The sequence below is a fragment of the Ambystoma mexicanum genome, chromosome 12, assembly GCF_040938575.1.
Source record: "Ambystoma mexicanum isolate Mex_15411 chromosome 12, UKY_AmexF1_1, whole genome shotgun sequence".
NCBI classification, from domain to species: domain Eukaryota; kingdom Metazoa; phylum Chordata; class Amphibia; order Caudata; family Ambystomatidae; genus Ambystoma; species Ambystoma mexicanum.
In genome coordinates, this window is record NC_090936.1 from 977,640,248 (window position 1) to 977,659,198 (window position 18,951).

Sequence of the window (18,951 nt, forward strand, 5' to 3'; positions counted from 1 at the left end):
ATGGAAAATTAAGAATAGACTATGGCTGAAAAACTGCCGGAATAAGTTTGTTAACCTGAGGATATACTGGGGTTGTGCAGGGAGGGAGTACACTTGTATTGTTAACTTGGAAGTGTGCAAGTATTGTAAAATGGGAGTACACTGACATTGTGTAATCGGAGAATATACTAGGTTTGCCAACTAGAAGTACTGAGGAGTTAGTACAACTAGGAGAATACTTGGGTTATCAAACAGTAAATATTAATGGGTTTGTCAAGCTAGGAATACATTGACAACTGGGAATAAATAGATTTTGTGAATACTGCAAATTTCTAACTGTGAGAAAAATAGGGTAGTATTTCTGGCAGTATACCAGGACTGTGCAAACTGGACATATACTGCGATTGTGGAAACTGGGACTATACTGGGGTTGTCAAACTGGGTGCTTACTGAGGTGATTTTAACCAAGGCGGAGAGCCAACACTGCCTGTCTATGGTCTGCCACCCATGTTGAGGCTCGAGCGAAGAAAATGTAATATTCCCATTAGCGCCCGTGTAGCTCACACGCAAGTGCTAAGGACTCTTTACAAAGAAACAGGCCGTATGCATTGGTTCCTGACGCTGCTGCACTTGTAAAGTCCCTTTTCTACGTTGATGACCAGAAAGTCATCAATGAAGCAAAGGGACTTTACAAGTGCAGCAGCTAGAGCACCCCCCAGTAGGATTTGTTTCTTCTGTTTGTTCTTTTATAGAAAGAGCCTTTATCACCCTCATATGAGCTCCGGAGTTGCTATGGGGTGGGGGGGTAGGAGAATGGGGGTGCCGGGCGAGCTGGACATAGGCTTCTCAAAACACAGGTTTATGCCAGTGAATACAGCCCACACCCTGCACTTCCTGGATGACTAGCTCCCTTTTAGGGTGCTGGTGGGATTGTCAACCTTGGAATATAATGGGATTGTTAAACTGACTACAATGAAGCTGGATAAACTGGGAATATAATTTGATGCTCAAACTGGGGATATACTTGGACTGTGTCAACTGGCAGTATATTTGTACTGTATAGGCTGGGGCTATACCAGCATTGTGCATACTGGCATACATTTTAAAATGAAAATATACTGGGATTGTCAAACTGGCAATATGCTAGGAATCCATAAACTGGAAACATACCCTGGTAGTAAAACTAAGAATATCCTTATCAGTATTGGTATTGTCAAATGGAAAGTGTATTGAAATTGGAAAATTAAGCATTTACTATGATGGTGTAAACCTAGAATATAATTGGGTTGTCAAACACAGAGTATTTTATGGCTGTCAAACTAGCTGGGGGTTTACTGGGTTTGTCAAACAGGGCATTTACATACTGGGATGGCTAAACTGTAGACTGACAATCTGCAATCTAAAATTGGGAATATACCGAGATTATCCTTCTGGCAGTATTTGTATTTGTATTTGTATTTATTTATTTGTATCGCGCAAACCAGGCCCGGAGGCTACCGGGCGCATATCTTGAAAGCAATGGTTACATAAATTGCATACAGTGATTATATAACAGTCAATAAATATAGCATAGAAGTAGGCATAGGTAAGTAGTGCAGCGATACATGGTTTGGCGAATAGTACACCCATACATAGGTTATTGCATCACGTTTTAGAATGTAGCTTGGGCATTGGTAGTGACTAGTCAACATTTGGCTCTGTGTTTGAATAGGTTGAAGGAGGGGAGGTTTCTGATAGTCAAGGGGACAGCGTTCCACAATTTGGCTGCCAGGACAGGGAAGCTAGATCCACCAGCTGTTTGGAGCTTGTATCTAGGTAGCAGTAGGCTCTGCTTCAGGGTAGATCTAAGTGAGCGAGCTGGGGTGTAAAGCGTGAAACGTGTGGAGAGATAAGTGGGGGCCAGGTTATTCATGCATTTGTAGGTTAGGGCAAGCAATTTTAGTGAGATCCTTTGGGTGACTGACAACCAATGAAGGTTCTTCCTGGTATCCGAAATGTGTGCAGATCTGGGAATGCTGAGGGCTGTCCTGATGGCGTTATTTTGTATGATCTGGAGCTTGTCTAGGTTACCCTGATTAGTGCCCTGGTACAGTGCATCGCAGTAGTCCAGTTTGGACATGACCAGGGTCCTAGCAAGGGTAGTACAGTTGTGCATGGAAAGAAAAGGACGACATGCTGTGATCAGCTTGCAGGTATAGGCGGCGGCCGCCGCAACTGCATTTGTTTGTCTGTGAAGGGAGAGGGTGGAATCGAGGTAGATTCCCAACGTTTTGGTATCTTTGGAGACTTTTATTAGATTTCCTTCGATGTTAAAGGAACTGAACATAGGGTTCAGCTTGTTTAGTCTTTGCTGAGTGCCTAGGATGAGGAGCTCTGTCTTGTCATCATTGAGACAGAGCTCATGTTGGGCCATCCATGTTTGAATGACATGGTAGACGTCATTTAAGGCTTTTGAATCTACTGTGTAATCACCCGTGATGGGGATGAGTATCTGGGTGTCATCAGCATAGTTTGTGTAGGTGACACCCAGATAGTCAAGCACATCAAATAAAGGTTTAGTAAATACATTATAGAGGGTAGGGGATACACACGAACCTTGGGGGACTCCGCAAGGGACTGGTGCGGGGTCAGCTGCGGAGGTGGGCGAGAATACCCTCATCTGTCTGTTATCCAAGAAGGATTGAATCCAGTTTGTGGCCATGTCGGAGAAGTGAGCTGCAGTTTTTAGGTGGTGACAGAGGATTTGGTGATTAACCAGATCGAAGGCAGCCGATAGGTCTAAGAGTAGTAAGAGGGCTAGTTTCCCTTTGTCTTTGAGATCCTCGATTTGGGTTTTGAGATCGAGGAGGGCAGTCTCTGTGCCGTGCTTCGGTCTGAAGCTGGATTGTCTCGTGCCTAATAGGTTGTTTGATTCCAGATAGTTCTGTATCTGGAGGTAGGCTGCTCTATCTAGGATTATTAGCAGAAATGGGACCGTTGTGATGGGCCTGTAATTGGTGGGAACCTCTGGGTCTAAGGTGGGTTTTTTTAGGAGAGGAATGACCCAAGCATCCTTCAGGTTATTGGGGACCACTCCCGATTGAAAGGAAGCATTAATAAAAGTGGTGATAAAAGGGGCGAGGTCATGAGCCGAAGCCTTAATGATTGGGGCTGGACAAGCGTCCCCTTGGCAGTTCGAAGGTTTTAAGTTGCAAATGATTTTTTCAACCTCCAGAACAGAGAGCGGTGTGAAGCTGAACGGCACCGTGGAGTCAGGGGTAGTTATTTTAGGTGGCCTGGTATTGCTAAATATAGGGGTGTGGAGGGTATTTTGTTTGGCGTTGATTTTGGATTGCAAGGTGGATATTTTGTTAAGAAGGTAAGAAGGGCGTTTTGTATGTTGTTGCACCAGGTGCTGTCCTTGGTGCACGTGTCCGGGGCGGGTGAGGGAGATTCTAACTCTTTGAGGATTTTGAATAATTCTCTAGTGTTAGATTCTGCCTGGGATATTCGTGAATTGTATGTCTCCTTTTGTAGTATGGCCTCCTTATAATTAAGAGAGGTAATCAGAAGGGAGGCTTTATTAGTTGCGCTAGGGTGACTTTTCCAAAGGGCTTCGGCCTTGCGCTTTTCTTTGCGCAGAGCGTTGAGCTGCGGGGTGAACCAGGAGTTCAGGTGGGACTGTTGTTTGGCTTTGCGGATCTTTAGTGGAGCTATGCTCTCAATGGCAATGGTCATTATGCTGTTATAAGTGTCTACTAAGGCAGTAGGGTCCTTATCTTTGTGCTGTGCAGCAAGAGTGTTCTGACAAGGGAGGATGAGAGGAAGCAATTTCTCCCTGGTGATATCTTTTTTGTTTCTGGTAGGTACAGCGGGGGCTATTGTAGGTGTGGGCTGGGGGTTGGTGGCTGGTAGGAGGAAGGTAATAACATGATGGTCGGACCAGGCGCAGGCATCGATAGAAGTGACATTGGTGTTACAGTTGAGGTTGGCTAGCCAGTCGAGCGTTCTACCTTTGATGTGTGTGGGGTCACGAATGCGCTGCTGGAAGCCTAGGTTGGAGAGGGTGGTGTCTACTTCAGCGGCCATGTGGTCCTTGGGATCTGAGAGGCCTAGGTTGAGGTCGCCTAGTAGTAATATCTGAGAGTTGGGCTTAGTGTTAGTCGACAGGGTGGAGGCAACATCATCAATGAAAGAGCCCAGTGGGCCTGGAGGTCTGTATATAAGGTGGAGTGTTGCTGTATTGGTAGTGGAGAGCGATAGTTTCACTGAGAGAGATTCTGTAGAACTAAGTTGTGTGTGGGGAGCAGCTCTCATAACGATTTTGTCACTATGTATAAAAGCGACTCCTCCTCCTTTCGTCAAGTTGGAGTGGCGGTCGTTTCTAATAATGGTATAGCCCTTAGGTATGGATAGAGCGAGGAGTGGGCCAGAGGCATCATGTAACCAGGTTTCTGTAATAGCTAGGAAGTCAAGGTTCTGGACAGTGATGAGGTCTGCGATGTCAAGGGCATGAGCCGTAAGGGATCTTGCATTGATAAGGGCTCCCTTTAGTGCTGAGACGGGTGAGGTGGAGAGTGGAGGACTAGGCGTTGCAGTTGAGTTGGGCAGTGGGAGGGCAGAACGATTGTGCAAAGTACAAGGTGGTCTAGGCAGTCTAGTTCTAAGTCTGCTATTCCTTTGTTGTAGAGTACATGGAATGTTTGGAGTGGGTTTGGTAGCAAAGTGCTTGAGCCAAAGGGCTGGATCATTGAGGTAGGGGTTCGATGGAAGGTCAGGATGGTAGAGCATGGTTGAAGGGAGAGTAGGTTGGCTGTTGTGGAAGGTCTTAGTGGTGCTTGCACGGTAGGTGGCAGCAGTGCAGGCTAATAGTCCTAAGAGGACTGTGAATATAAGGTCAGTGCTGGCAAAGGTTCTTAGCTGCATGTTGCAGTTTGTATTTCTCAAGGGACTGAGCAAATCAGGTCAATAGGCACAGTACAGGGGCATCTAGATTCGAATGGCACAATTAGGCAACTAGCAACAGTGATGCAAATCAGGTCAATAGGCAAAGTGTGGAGGCATCTAGATTTGGAAAGGCACAATAAGGCAGCTAGCAGCAGTGCAAATCAGGTCAATAGGCACAGTACAGGGGCATCTAGATTCGAACGGCACAATTAGGCAACTAGCAGCAGTGATGCAAATCAGGTCAATAGGCAAAGTGTAAAGGCATCTAGATTTGGAAAGGCACAATTAGGCAGCTAGCAGCAATGCAGATCAGGTCAGTCGATGCAGCACAGGGGCATCTAGATTTGAAATGGTATTGGGCAGGCATTACAGAATATACTTGTAAGTCATGGGGGATGTAATGAGAAGCCTGAAGGAGAGGGGCAAGTAAGAGATGCTCATTGTGCTGCGGCAGGTGTAGAGAGTGTGGACCATAATAGTAAGATCTGGCATGAACAGCGGTGTACAAGGGGTAGTAGTACCTGGGAAAAATACAGCTTTATGCTGGGTGGATGCAGGAAGGGATCAGGTGGTTAATGTCTTCACCCTAGTTATTTAGTAGTTCAGTAATAACATGAGGTGCACCTTTTAGGAGGTTACCCGCTGGCTCTCTGCATGTGGCTTCCCGAAGGGCTCAAACCAGTGTAAAGAAGCACCGTTAACTCATATGGAACGTCAGCTATGCAGCTCATTCCGATTCCACAAACTTGTTGGAAAGAGATCACTTCGATAGAACGCGACCTTCTGAATCGTGTCTTGACAGGAGAGGTGCCGAGTACCGATGACAAATAAAGCTTGCGCTGTCTCAGACTTGCTCACACCTCATCAGTGTGCCTTGCTGTGCAAAAGCGAGGGGTATGGAATTCAGCTTTTATGAATTTTCTTTATGCGCACAGGGGGCAAACAGGGGCCTTTGTATGGGCCTTGGTAGGCGGCCGCCGGCGTTTCCGCCTGCCGGCGGATATGGCCGCTACTAAATGCGGCTAGTAGCTTAGCAACAGGGCACCAGCCTCGTTATGGTGCCGCGTCGCGCCCAACATCACAGGGTCAGGCAAAGGAGGGTCAGGCGGGCGATTGCAGCGATGCCTGCTCTGTGCTCTGTGGGGAGTCCGTGCGTGGGTCTAGATACCCAGGCGGAGGTCACAGAAGAAGGGTAGGTGTAGCTTGCAGCTTGAAGCCGTGCGTCCGCATGACTCGATGCCCGTCCCGGCTTCTGGTGCGAGGATGAGGAGGGGCTCCTGCCCTCTCCTCAGGTAGCTGCTGTAGGCGCTGGCTGGGGCTCACTGGGGGCAAACAGGGGCCTTTGTATGGGCCTTGGTAGGCGGCCGTCGGTGTTTCCGCCTGCCGGCGGATATGGCCGCTACTAAATGTTCAAATGGAATTGTTCAAACTGGCACTGTACTGGGATTGCCAAATTTTGAATATATTGGGACTGTCAAACTATATAAACTGTTGGTGAAAAACTGGGAATATACTGTGATGGTAAAACATTTGTATATAGTGGAATTGTGAAAACTGGGAATACACTGGTCTTGTGAAAACTGGGGATGCACTGGATTTGCGCATTTTAGGATGTTAGGCAAAAGGGAAACATGTTGGCATTGCCAAACTGTAATGTACTGGGATCCAGCAACCCAGAAACATAGCCAGCTGGAGTAGAAATACACTGCAAGAGTGCAAACTGGAAATATAATAACATTCTAAAAACTGGAACTATACTTCGGCAGTCAAAACTAGAATTATGTTGAATTTGCAACCACTGACTATATTGGGACTTTGCAAACTGTGAGTGGGTGTAGCCGGCTTCTCAACCAGGCAGTGTAGTGGAATTGTATAACCAGTTTAGAAAAATGGGCCTTATACTGACTTTGCCAGAAAGATAGGGGTTATCAAACAGGGACTTTGTGAGATGTCTATAGTGGATTCATCAACTTGACAAAATGTTGGCATTGTATAAACTTTGAATATACTGGGCAGCTTAATTGGGAGAATATCAGGTTAGTCAAACTGGGAATGTAACGCAATGTTAAACTGGGAATTCACTAGCATTGTGAACAATGGGAATTCTGTGATTTTAAATATAAGAGTATACTGGGATTGTGCATTTGGGACATATGGTAGAAGTTTTTAAAAACAGGAATATACTGGGGTTGTTCAACTGGAAGTGAACACACTCTTAGTTTAGCGCTTCCAGAATACTCACACATTTTATAATCCAAGCATATTCCAAATTAGACAATCCCAATAAAATCCCAGTTTGACAAACCTATTATATTCACAGGTTGCACAATTTCAGTATGTTCTCTGTCTACACAATCTCAGTATACTCCCAGTTTACACAAGGCCAACATATTACTAGTTTTACAAACCTAGTATACTCCCAATTTGCAATTACAGTATATTCTAAATTTGCAAATTCCCAGGTTATTTCCAATCTGATTACCTCCATACAATAATCTTGCAAAATTAAATTCCTACCTGCACATATAACCCCAATTCCACAACCCCATTTCACAGCTATCATCCAATGCTTTATGGTTCCCATGCTTTTTAATAACTGTCAGCAGTTGATGCATTTTAAACTGATTCTTACGTATTTTGTGGTACCAGATAGATGTTTATATATTTACCATTAGTAGGATAGTGTTGCAAGTGTACAAAGGGTGTTATTTATTGATGTATATCTTTACCTGAACCTTATGTTATATACATTTACTGTGTTAGCACATAACATAGTATGTGGACATTCCTTTGTGGGGTCTTGGGGATTCACTGCACCTGAGAACCATCCTGCATCATCTCGCTTGAGCCTCAGCCTTGGTTGCTCACCCATTGCTACCATTGGAGAACCTTAGCTCGGGTACTCTGTGCCTCTACCCCAACTGTGTAGGGGGCAGCCATACAGATACGCCTGTCAAACTGGATATTATATTATGCCTCCTATTGCAAATGATTGTATGTATATTGGCCTACGCCAAGTTGCTTAAAACTGTACGTGAATAACTCTCTACGGCAAGGTCTTGACCTTAGAAACTGATGTAGGCCGCCATCTTGAATCAAACCGCCATTTTAGGTTCTCTTGCTGTGTAAAAGACACCCTGTACATCAAAATGGTGGACAATGCCATTCCGAATAGAATCTAGGTCGTCTTGACCTCCGTACAGCTAATGTATAACTTGCCTACAGGCTACTTGTTAGGGTCGTGAACTGAGACCTTGTCCTTCTGTTGACCTGCATGTAAATGGATTACCTGTATCAACGGAACTGATCTATGTGCATACTGATGTATATATTAGAAGATTGACCTGGCAGAGACCCTAGACCAGTAATAGATTCATGGAATGGTTAACCCGCGAAGGGGTTGGACAACAGGCTGGAAAAATGTATAAAAGCCTGAATGTCCCAATGTATAGTCTCTCACTGAATACATCGAACCCCGTTGAAATGCGTTGTGTAATACTGAGGGCCGATAGCTATCCGATCTGTCATTGACTTTCTCATTGTTTAACCTTAAAATAAAGTACTTTGTATGTTCCTTTGTAACCGGTGTTTGGTGTGTTTCCTTTGGGTTTCCCGGCCTTATATTATTTTTCTCTTTTCACAGTTGGCGCCCGAATAGGGACACTCAAGATTGATGCCGGACCATTGAAGGTTGACGCATGCTATTGGACCCGGATTGGACGGTGTGATACTACGGGCCCGACTGAACGAGACGCGACACCTCTACAGCGCTGCACGATCCGATCCTTGGACGATAGCCGCGCGGTCTGAGACGGCATCTTGACGAGGGTCCAATTTTGAGGCAGGCAGATTTGCCGAAATCACCAAACACAAGGTAAAATTCGTTAGGTAAGTTCTTTGATAAAATGTACGGTCCTCCTTAGGTTTGGTCAGGTGAGTCATGACCTGACTCTTAATTTAACCCTGACAATTTGAATTTGGCGCATTGTATCTGCAGACACAATTATTGACCAGGTATCACCAAGTTTTTGAGAAATGCCTGGGAAATTGTTTAGCTGCTTTAGGCCATTATTCCGCAGCGATCGACAATCTTTGGAATTTAGCCGCCCGACACCACAGGAGGGGTCACCGCCGTTTACTATGTATTGTATACATGGCATTGGAAGTGTAGTATTTAATGATATTTGGCACAGACAAACCAAACATGCCTCCAAACTTCAGTGGCCAATCAATGGTAGTTTTGAGATCCCTCGTATTGAATACTTAGAGTCGGCCTTGTTAAAGAAAAAGGCCAGACCTGCAGCATTTTATGTTATACAGAATTGGAAAAAAGAAGCTTTGCATCAGCTTAAGAGCAGGGAAAAACATGTGCGCCGTCATAAAACGAACGCTGAAAAGGCGTTGTTATATGATCAGGACAAAAAGTCTGAGTGAGTTAGGATAGGGCTTTCTCACTCGGTATTCAGAAAATCTATCCTTCTAAAGACCTTCATGTTTCTGATGGGTTTCTCAACAAATTGTTAAACGGGCGAAGGTCTGGTGCTTCTACACCACCTCCGTATGATCCTCTTCCTGTTGTTTTGCCTCTTCCTGCTGTTATTCCTGCTCTCCCTGCTCAACCTGTTGTTCCTATTCTTCCGGCTGTTGTTCCTCCGCCTGCTCTACTACCTCTTCCCATTGCACCAGTAATAACACCTCAATTGAATCTACCTGCACCTCCACTCCCGAGTGGTTCTGTAACAACTATAGTTGATCGGGGTGCGGGGTCGAAGGTTGTTACTCGTAATACTGTCCCTACAGATAAAAAGCGGGATTTGTTTGCATGGGCTAAGCATTGTATGGAGAGAGATGATCGAGCAAATGTTTTTGCCACACTGTCTAATATGGATAATTTTCCTGGGAAAAATGTTTTTATTGAAGGTTTAGGGATTCATTTATGCGTAATGTGGGGTAAATTAAATAATGTGGATCTCCCACAAGGGCTGAGGGATCTGAATACTTTAGCACTATCAAGAGATACTGTGGAGAAAGTACATGAGCATGTCGAAAGGTTCTTTGAGTATAGGAGAGATTTGGAGAAGTTACGGAATGAGGATGACGAAGAAGAGAGTATGTATGTACAGAAACGATTTCTTCCGTGTCGTAAATGGGCATCTGAGGAGGCACAAATTTGTACTAACTCCGGTTGAGGTATATGACACATACAGTCAATATACGCTAGAAATGCAGAGGAAGATGATTCAGGTAATGGTAGAGTACCTGCAGGATGAATGTGTGAGGAAGAAGGTTAGTTGTTCCACAGAGCTACTGGGTATTTATAAGAGAGCTTTTTCACTTGACACTTCTTCGACTGCTTTAGCACTCGACTTAGCTCTGTTGCTTAGTAAGCGTTCGGAGTTGCCTATATCTCAGTTGCCTATGAGAGAGTTACCTCCGACATTTGTCCCAAAAGTTGAGATTGCTGCTAATGCTGCAGCAGGTATAGCTGCTGTGGACATTCCTGCACATTATGTATCGCAGTTTGTTCACGTCCCGTCTTCACGACAGGAAGTGAACACTATTAGGCAATCTATTCCCGACATTAGGAAAAATCAGACAGGATTCTATAAAGAGATAGAGTCCGTTTTACAGTCCTCAGTGTTCACCCTAGACGATATTGACTTGTTATTCCCTGTACTCCTGCCCGTAGATTTGTGGAAGCAGGTTAGAACAATAGGTGATGCACCTGGGTTGGGAGATACGTGGGCTAATATAGCCAGGCTTGATGGGGAAAGGCCAGCTGGTGAGAGACCGCCTCAGGTGATACTCACTTTGCCTGACAGAATCATTGCGAAATTAAAAACTATAATTCCCGAAAAAAGAATTATTTGGGACAAGCTTACGGCCTGTGTCCAAGGAAAATCTGAGGGTGCCACCGAGTTCTTTAATCGGTTCGAACAAGTATTCTCGGACTTCAGTGGACAGGATTTAGGCACAGAAACTGGGAAAAGGTTATTTGTAGACAAATTCGTGCGTGGATTGATGCCTGACATCCATTCACAAATTATGTCTTCCGAGAGCGCTTGGCAGGCGGAATCTAAATCAGAAGTACTGCACATGGCTCAGTACTACGAGAACCGTGTCAATAATGAAAAAGATAGAGTAGAAAAGAGAAAAGGAGACTTAAAGACTAAAGTATTGTTACAACAAATTCTTAGAGGCCCCAGAGGGGGTAGTTCGCAGATTAGAGGCCAGTATGTTCCACAAGGGAACGTGCCCTTGGTCCTGTGAACATTAACCAGTCTGCCTATTGTCGCCAGGAGGGTCATTGGCGTGCACAATGCGCCGTCCTTCGACAGAGATCGAATAACACATTTGGGAGTATGGGTTGATGACCCAGAGGTCGCCCCGTGGTGGGGGGCCCTGGTAGATGTCAGTTTTCACAGGATCCTCAGCAACCTTTTTCACAGGACAATCAGACTTCGAGTGTGGATACTAGAAACATATTCAATCACCCTTCTGCTGCTTACCTCTCTGAGAAGCTTTCTTCTGATGATATTCTGTTTCGTTAGGATTGCCCGAAGCAGGGTTTGGAACCTACACCTATTCCCTTTAGTCAGAAAGGTCCCTACATTGAAATGGTAGTGGGAAATAGGAAACATCAGTTCTTGATATACACTGGAGCACAAAAGTGCTCCATTGATCATTCTCGGGTTCCAAGCATTCCACTTTCAGGGCAAACCAATGTCTCCATAGGGTTTTCTGGCACACCAGTCATTTGTCCGGTTTCTTCGCCGGTACCTATTTCTTTGGGTCCCTTTACGGACCACTGTCCATTTCTTTTGACTTCGAATTGTGGAGATTATTTGTTGGGGTTGAATCTGTTGAAGGAATTAAATGCTGTAATTCATTGTTCATCTGATGGAGTGCGTTTGACGATTTCACCACAGCAGTTTTCTGTTTCACAATTTTTGACTAGACCTTTGCCACCAGAATTCAGTAATATCCCGGAGAGTTTGTGGGCGGCTGATGACAATGATGTCGGTGTTCCACAGATTGAGCCTGTTAGAATAGTCTTGAAACATGGTATTAATCTGCCACGTATCCCGCAGTATAAGATCTCAGTTGAAGGTGAGCGAGCTTTGAAGAGCATTGTTTCCGATTTTGTGCATCGTGGGGTGATTGAGGAGATTACAGGAAGTTTGTGCAATAGTCCGATCCTACCCGTGTACAAAAAAGGCGATAATGCTATTCCGTTCCATTTTATAATTGATTTGTGTGCCATCAATAGAGTTGTCGCTCCACAATTTCCAATTGTGCCTGATGTGACGACGATATTAACTTTGATTCCAGCTAAGGCTACTTACTTCAGTGTTGTGGACCTAAAGAATGCTTTCTTCAGTATTCCTATACACAAGGACAGTAGATATTTGTTTGTGTTCACCTTAGGGGGACACTCGTTCACATTTACTCGTGCACCTCAAGGTTACACCGAGAGTCCTAGCATTTATAGTAGGGCCTTGAAAGAACAGCTTGATACTCTTGAATTACTCCCTACTTGTACGCTGCTTCAGTACGTTGACGACTTGCTTTTAGCTGCAGATTCTGAGAGCTCTTGTAAAGAGGGCACTGTATTGTTGCTCATCCATCTAGCTAAGCATGGGCACAAAGCTTTGCTTAAAAAGTTTCAATATTGTTGCCAGGAGGTCGCCTATTTAGGCTACCTCCTGTCAACGGAGGGAAGAAGATTGACACCTGAAAGAATGAAACACATTTCTGGCATTTCTGTCCCAAGTACACAGAAGGAAGTTAGAGTCTTCATAGGTATGGCTTCTTACTGTAGGTTATGGATCCCGAACTTTTCACTAGTGATAAAACCGATGTTGGCTTTGACAAAGAAGGGCATTTCTTCACCATTGCCATGGAAATCGGAACATCAACAATCATTTGAGCTTCTCAAGACTGCATTCTGCTCTGCACCAGTTTTGGGTACACCAAATTACAACAAGGCCTTTGGGCCTCATTACGACCCAGGCGGTAAGTTACCGCCTGGGCCGTGACTTTACCACCATGGCGTAAACTATGTTTACGCCATGGTGGTTGGCGGACTTACCGCCCCATTCCGACCTTAGCGGGGCGGTAAGTCCCCAATCCCCATTTACCCTTCCCCATTCCCATTTTTGCCCCATAGGGCATAAAGGGAGTGGGGAAGGCGTTAATTACGCCACCGTAAATTACGGTGGCGTAATTAACTCCATGGTCCCTTAGCGCCATGGATTTTAACACCTGCTAAAAGCAGGTGTTAAAAGCACCATGGCGCTAGGGGACCTCGTAATTGGCGGTAAGGGGTCGGCGCAGCTAACGCTGGCGTAAACCCCTTACCGCCAGGGTCGTAATGAGGCCCTTTGTGTTGTTTGTGCATGAATGTGATGGATGTGCTTTGGCTGTATTAACGCAGGAACATGGAGGGAAGAATAGGCCGTGCGGTTACTACTCTTCCGCCCTTGATCCTATCGCATGCACTTTGCCAAGATGTTTGCGAGCTGTCGCTGCTGCTGCCGCGTCTGTAAAACAGAGTGAAGGAATGGTCCTAGGCCATGATCTAACCCTGATGGTGCCTCACTCTGTAGATGTTCTATTGAACAAAACTCAAACGCAACACCTCACTTCCGCACGATTGACGAGATATGAATTGATTTTGTTTGCTCCCCACATACAAATTAGGAGGTGTTGTGTTCTTAATCTGGCTGAACTCCTACCTTTCCCGCAAAATACTGTTTGCGGTGATGAGTCACATGACTGCCTGTATACTACTGAACAAGAAACAAAGGGCAGAATTGATCTTAAGGACACTCCTTTGGATAATGCGCAAGGGGAGCTATTTTGTGATGGCTCCTGTTTCAAACTTCCGGTTGGTACATCCACAGCTGCTTATGCAGTCACTACATTAAGCACGGTTGTAGAGACCAAGCGAATTACACATAACTCCACGCAGGCCGCAGAGATTATAGCATTAACCCGAGCTTGTGAGCTTTCCGAAGGGCTAACGGTGAATATATATACTGATAGTCAGTATGCTTTTGGGGTGACTTTGGGAGACTTTGGTCAGAGAGAGGGTTTCTAACTTCACATGGGACCAAGATTGAGCATGGCCCCCTGATAGTACAATTGCTCTCGGCGCTCGCGCTCCCTAGTCAGTTAGCGATCATGAAATGCGCAGCGCATCGCAAGATCACAGACGATGTAGGAAAAGGGAATGCTTTCGCTGATCAGATAGCCAGACAAACTGCCAGAGATCTTCGCACAGAAATGTATGCTCTAAGAGAAACTAGGGATGTCTATGTAATGGACGAGGATATTGGGTCTGTGCGGGATATCCAAGCTGATGCCACAATGGAAGAATCTAAGAAATGGGCTGAAGGCTTGGGGAAATTAGATGATGATGGGTGTTGCGTGGACACAGTTGAAGGGAAATGGTTACTTCCTAATGCCTACATAGTCATGATGGTTACTATGGCACACGGTCCCACACATGTGTGTGCTCAACAGATTACGAAAAATGTTAGAGAAAGTCTGGGTAAGATTTTGAAAATTGCTCAGCATTATGTCCAAAATTGCATGATTTGCCTACAGCACAATGTGGGGAAGGGGACGGTAACTCCAGGGGGTAGCTTTGGGCCTCTTTCTGTCCCGTTTGAAGTGATTCATTTTGATTTTATTGAGATGGAGCGGTGCAATAGCTTAAAATATGTCATTGTGGTCATTTGTGCCTTTAGTAAATGGGTTGAGGCTTTCCCTGTCAAAGATGCTACAGCCATGACCACTTCGAAAATTATGATAAAAGAGTACTTCCCGCGGTTTGGGTTGCCAAGAGTCATTTGGTCGGACAATGGTCCACATTTTGTTGCTGCTGTAATTTTACAGATATGTAGGGCACTACACTTTGATAAGCGATTTCATTCGGCTAGACATCCTCACAGTGCCGGGTTGGTAGAGAGACATAACTGTATCCTAAAGAACAAACTCGCTAAGACGTGTGCCGGTACCAAACTAAAATGGCCGGACGCCTTACCGATCGTGTTACTAGCCATGTGCACTACCCCTTAAACTAAGACTGGGCTCTCTCCATTTGAGGTGGTGATGGGGAGGCCTGCCAATATTTGGGGTCTTCCAAAACCTAAAGCACTGAGAAGTGTTGAGAATGTATTGCTTTCAGACTACTGTGACCAGTTGACTAAAAATTTGTATTTCATTTATCATCAGGTACGATCAGCTTTACCTGTACGCCATGAGGGCCCAGGTCACAACATCCGGCCTGGAAGCTGGGTCCTGGTGAGAGCATACGAGCGGTCCTCTTGCCTCGCGCCTCGCTGGCGGGACCATTCCAGATCTTGTTGGTCACCCAAACGGCAGTGCGGGTGGCTGGAAAGAAGAACTGGATACATGTGACGCATGTCAAGAAACTTCCTTACCCAACGCTGCACGTTACAGAAGAAACAGAACCCCTCACTAATGCTGCAATCGATGATCCTGAAGCAGCAAATAGCACTGTGAGTGAGTCGGAGAATCTCTCTGAGCCCGTGGGGCTTCGGGAACCGTCCATTTTGTCTCCACACTCTTTGGAAAAGTCATTTCCGGAAACCATTGCTCTGAATTCTGCAACTTCCGTTGCCTCTGATACGTTGCTTCCCTCAGGGATTGATGTTACCTTATTTCCGGATCAAACAGTACTGGGAACCACCACCACAATCTTCGGCGGAGAAAATAGACCTACAGTACGACTGTGCATTCAAAAGAAGGAAAGGGTCATCAAGGGCTTGCTTTTGCCCAAATTTGAGAAAGAGGGTTCTGTTGGCTAGGGTTGGGGAAGGACTAAGGAGCCGCGCGACTGGGGGGTCGCCAACAACGAACATTGGGGTTTCCATCCGAAGACTACGATGCCTGCCACCGCTACTGCCCATATTGGACTTGTAAATAAGGGGGTGACCAACTTGGACAATGAACAATGTGCCTGGGCCCGAAAACGTATTGCTGTGTTTTGATGATAAGAATTGGGGTTTTTATAGTAACTGCCTTAGGATTCTGGTACGTCGAGGAGATTTATCCTCTAGAGCCTCTTTTGCCAACTGAAATTGTACCTACTGTTTTTACTCCTTTTGTACATTTGCATACTCTGTCACCTAGGGACTCTCAGCATAGACAGAAGTATCACAATAATACTATAACAATACTATAACAAATGTAATAAAATAAAATAAAAATAAAATAAATACTATGATGTTGATTATGAATTCAACACATGCCATTTTTAACAAAACCAATTGTTGGGTCTGCTCGCATTTACCGCAACATGGGGAAAAGGGGCTAGGTTGGTATATTCATCGCTTACCTTTGACGACTGCTTGTTCTGCCTCTCTTAGAGCACTGTTCTTTGGCCGATGGAATGATAGCATCTCGGGGAATTTTGATGGAACTAATTTGAATAATTTTGAAAAATGTGTTCTGACTCCCCTGGGATGCTCGCTTTTCGCAAATAGGAGCAAACTCAATGTTGCTTCAATTAGGCCTTCTGATAGACTATCTCGTCCTTTCCAATCTTTGGTTTCCTTTAAAATGGCTCTGATAGGCAATAAGGATGCCGTGCCTCCTTCTTACTCTGTTAACAATAGCCCCGATTCAGTTTCTTTCTGCATACAGAGGAATGGTACCCGGTCAATGGGAGATTTTAAAGGCTGTGCCAACGTTGCAAATTTGACTGTGGAAAACAGACCTTTGTATGTGGGTGAACCTGTCTATTTCGTTTGCGGTAATGTAGCATTTCCATTGTTGCCCAGGGATTGGCAGGGAATCTGTTATTTAGGGATCCTGTTACCTGGGGTATTCATAGCAAGCACTTTGGAAGTTTCAAAGGCTCGTCCACGGTGGGACGAGAATGGTGATAACCCCGCACAAGTGATGGGAGATATAGCAAAATCAGTTGTGCCATTTTGGGGGCAGATAGCAAATTCCGAAGACATCAGGAGACTAGTGAGAGTACTGGAGAGAACATCAACCGGACCACAGATATACTCTATAACATGACATTAGAGCAGAAAGCAATACGATTAGTAGCACTCCAAAACCGGATGGCATTAGATGTCATTCTGGCTGAACTTGGTGGAGTATGTAAATTAGAGGGGTCCGCTTGCTGTGTTTTCGTACCAGACTCCTCCCCAACCATTTTCAAAGCAATTCAGAATCTGCACGTCCTTAGCTCAGAAGTGCATGTTCCCGAGGGGAACTGGAATCTTAGTGCTTGGTTTTGGGATTTCTTGCAATCTTGGGGTTGGAAGGTGCTTTCAGTTATGTTGATCAATTTGGGAGTTCTGCTATTCCTTTGTTGTTGTATCCAATGTCTGCCTAGTATATGTTCGATGCTAGGGGGATGTTGTGCTCAGGCGATAGGTACTATAGGACAAAAAGTATATGCCCTGGATAAAACTTCCAAGGAGTATGTGTTTAAATGAACGACCTGATGGCCATAGATATCTCTGACAGCGATTCAGGGTGTATGGACAATGATGTATGGAGTTACTTGCAAGGAGATCAGAAGTAGTGTTAGCACTTGGCATAAGCCAAAAGGAGGGTTTGTCAAACTGGATATTAAATTATGCCTCCTATTGTAAAAGATTGTATGTATATTGGCCTACGCCAAGTTGCTTAAAACTGTACGCGAATAACTCTCTACGGCAAGGTCTTGACCTTAGAAATTGATGTAGGCCGCCATGTTGAATCAAACCGCCATTTTAGGTTCTCTTGCTGTGTAAAAGTCACCCTGTACATCAAAATGGTGGACAATGCCATTCCGAATAGAATCTAGGTCGTCTTGACCTCCGTACAGCTAATGTATAACTTGCCTACAGGCCACTTGTTAGGGTCGTGAACTGAGACCTTGTCCTTCTGTTGACCTGCATGTAAATAGATTACCTGTATCAACGGAATTGATCTATGCGCATACTGATGTATATATTAGAAGATTGACCTGGCAGAGACCCTAGACCAGTAATACATTCATGGAATGGTTAACCCGCGAAGGGGTTGGACAACAGGCTGGAGAAATGTTTAAAAGCCTGAATGTCCCAATGTACAGTCTCTCATTGAAAACATCGAACCCTGTTGAAGTTTGTTGTGTAATGCTGAGGGCCGATAGCTATCCGATCTGTCATTGACTTTGTCATTGTTTGACCCTAAAATAAAGTACTTTGTATGTTCCTTTGTAACCGGTGTTTGGTGTGTTTCCTTTGGGTTTCCCGGCCTTATATTATTTTTCTCTTTCCACAGTTGGCGCCCGAATAGGGACACTCAAGATTGATGCCGGACCATTGAAGGTTGACACATGCTATTGGACCCGGATCGGACGGTGTGATACTACGGGCCCAACTGAACGAGACGCGACACCTCTACAGCGCTGCACGATCCGATCCTTGGACGATAGCCGCGCGGTCTGAGACGGCATCTTGACGAGGGTCCAATTTTGAGGCAGGCAGATTTGCCGAAATCACCAAACACAAGGTAAAATTCGTTAGGTAAGTTCTTTGATAAAATGTACGGTCCTCCTTAGGTTTGGTCAGGTGAGTCATGACCTGACTCTTAATTTAACCCTGACAATTTGAATTTGGCGCATTGTATCTGCAGACACAATTATTGACCAGGTATCACCAAGTTTTTGAGAAATGCCTGGGAAATTGTTTAGCTGCTTTAGGCCATTATTCCGCAGCGATCGACAATCTTTGGAATTTAGCCGCCCGACACCACAGGAGGGGTCACCGGCGTTTACTATGTATTGTATACATGGCATTGGAAGTGTAGTATTTAATGATATTTGGCACAGACAAACCAAACATGCCTCCAAACTTCAGTGGCCAATCAATGGTAGTTTTGAGATCCCTCGTATTGAATACTTAGAGTCGGCCTTGTTAAAGAAAAAGGCCAGACCTGCAGCATTTTATGTTATACAGAATTGGAAAAAAGAAGCTTTGCATCAGCTTAAGAGTAGGGAAAAACATGTGCGCCGTCATAAAACGAACG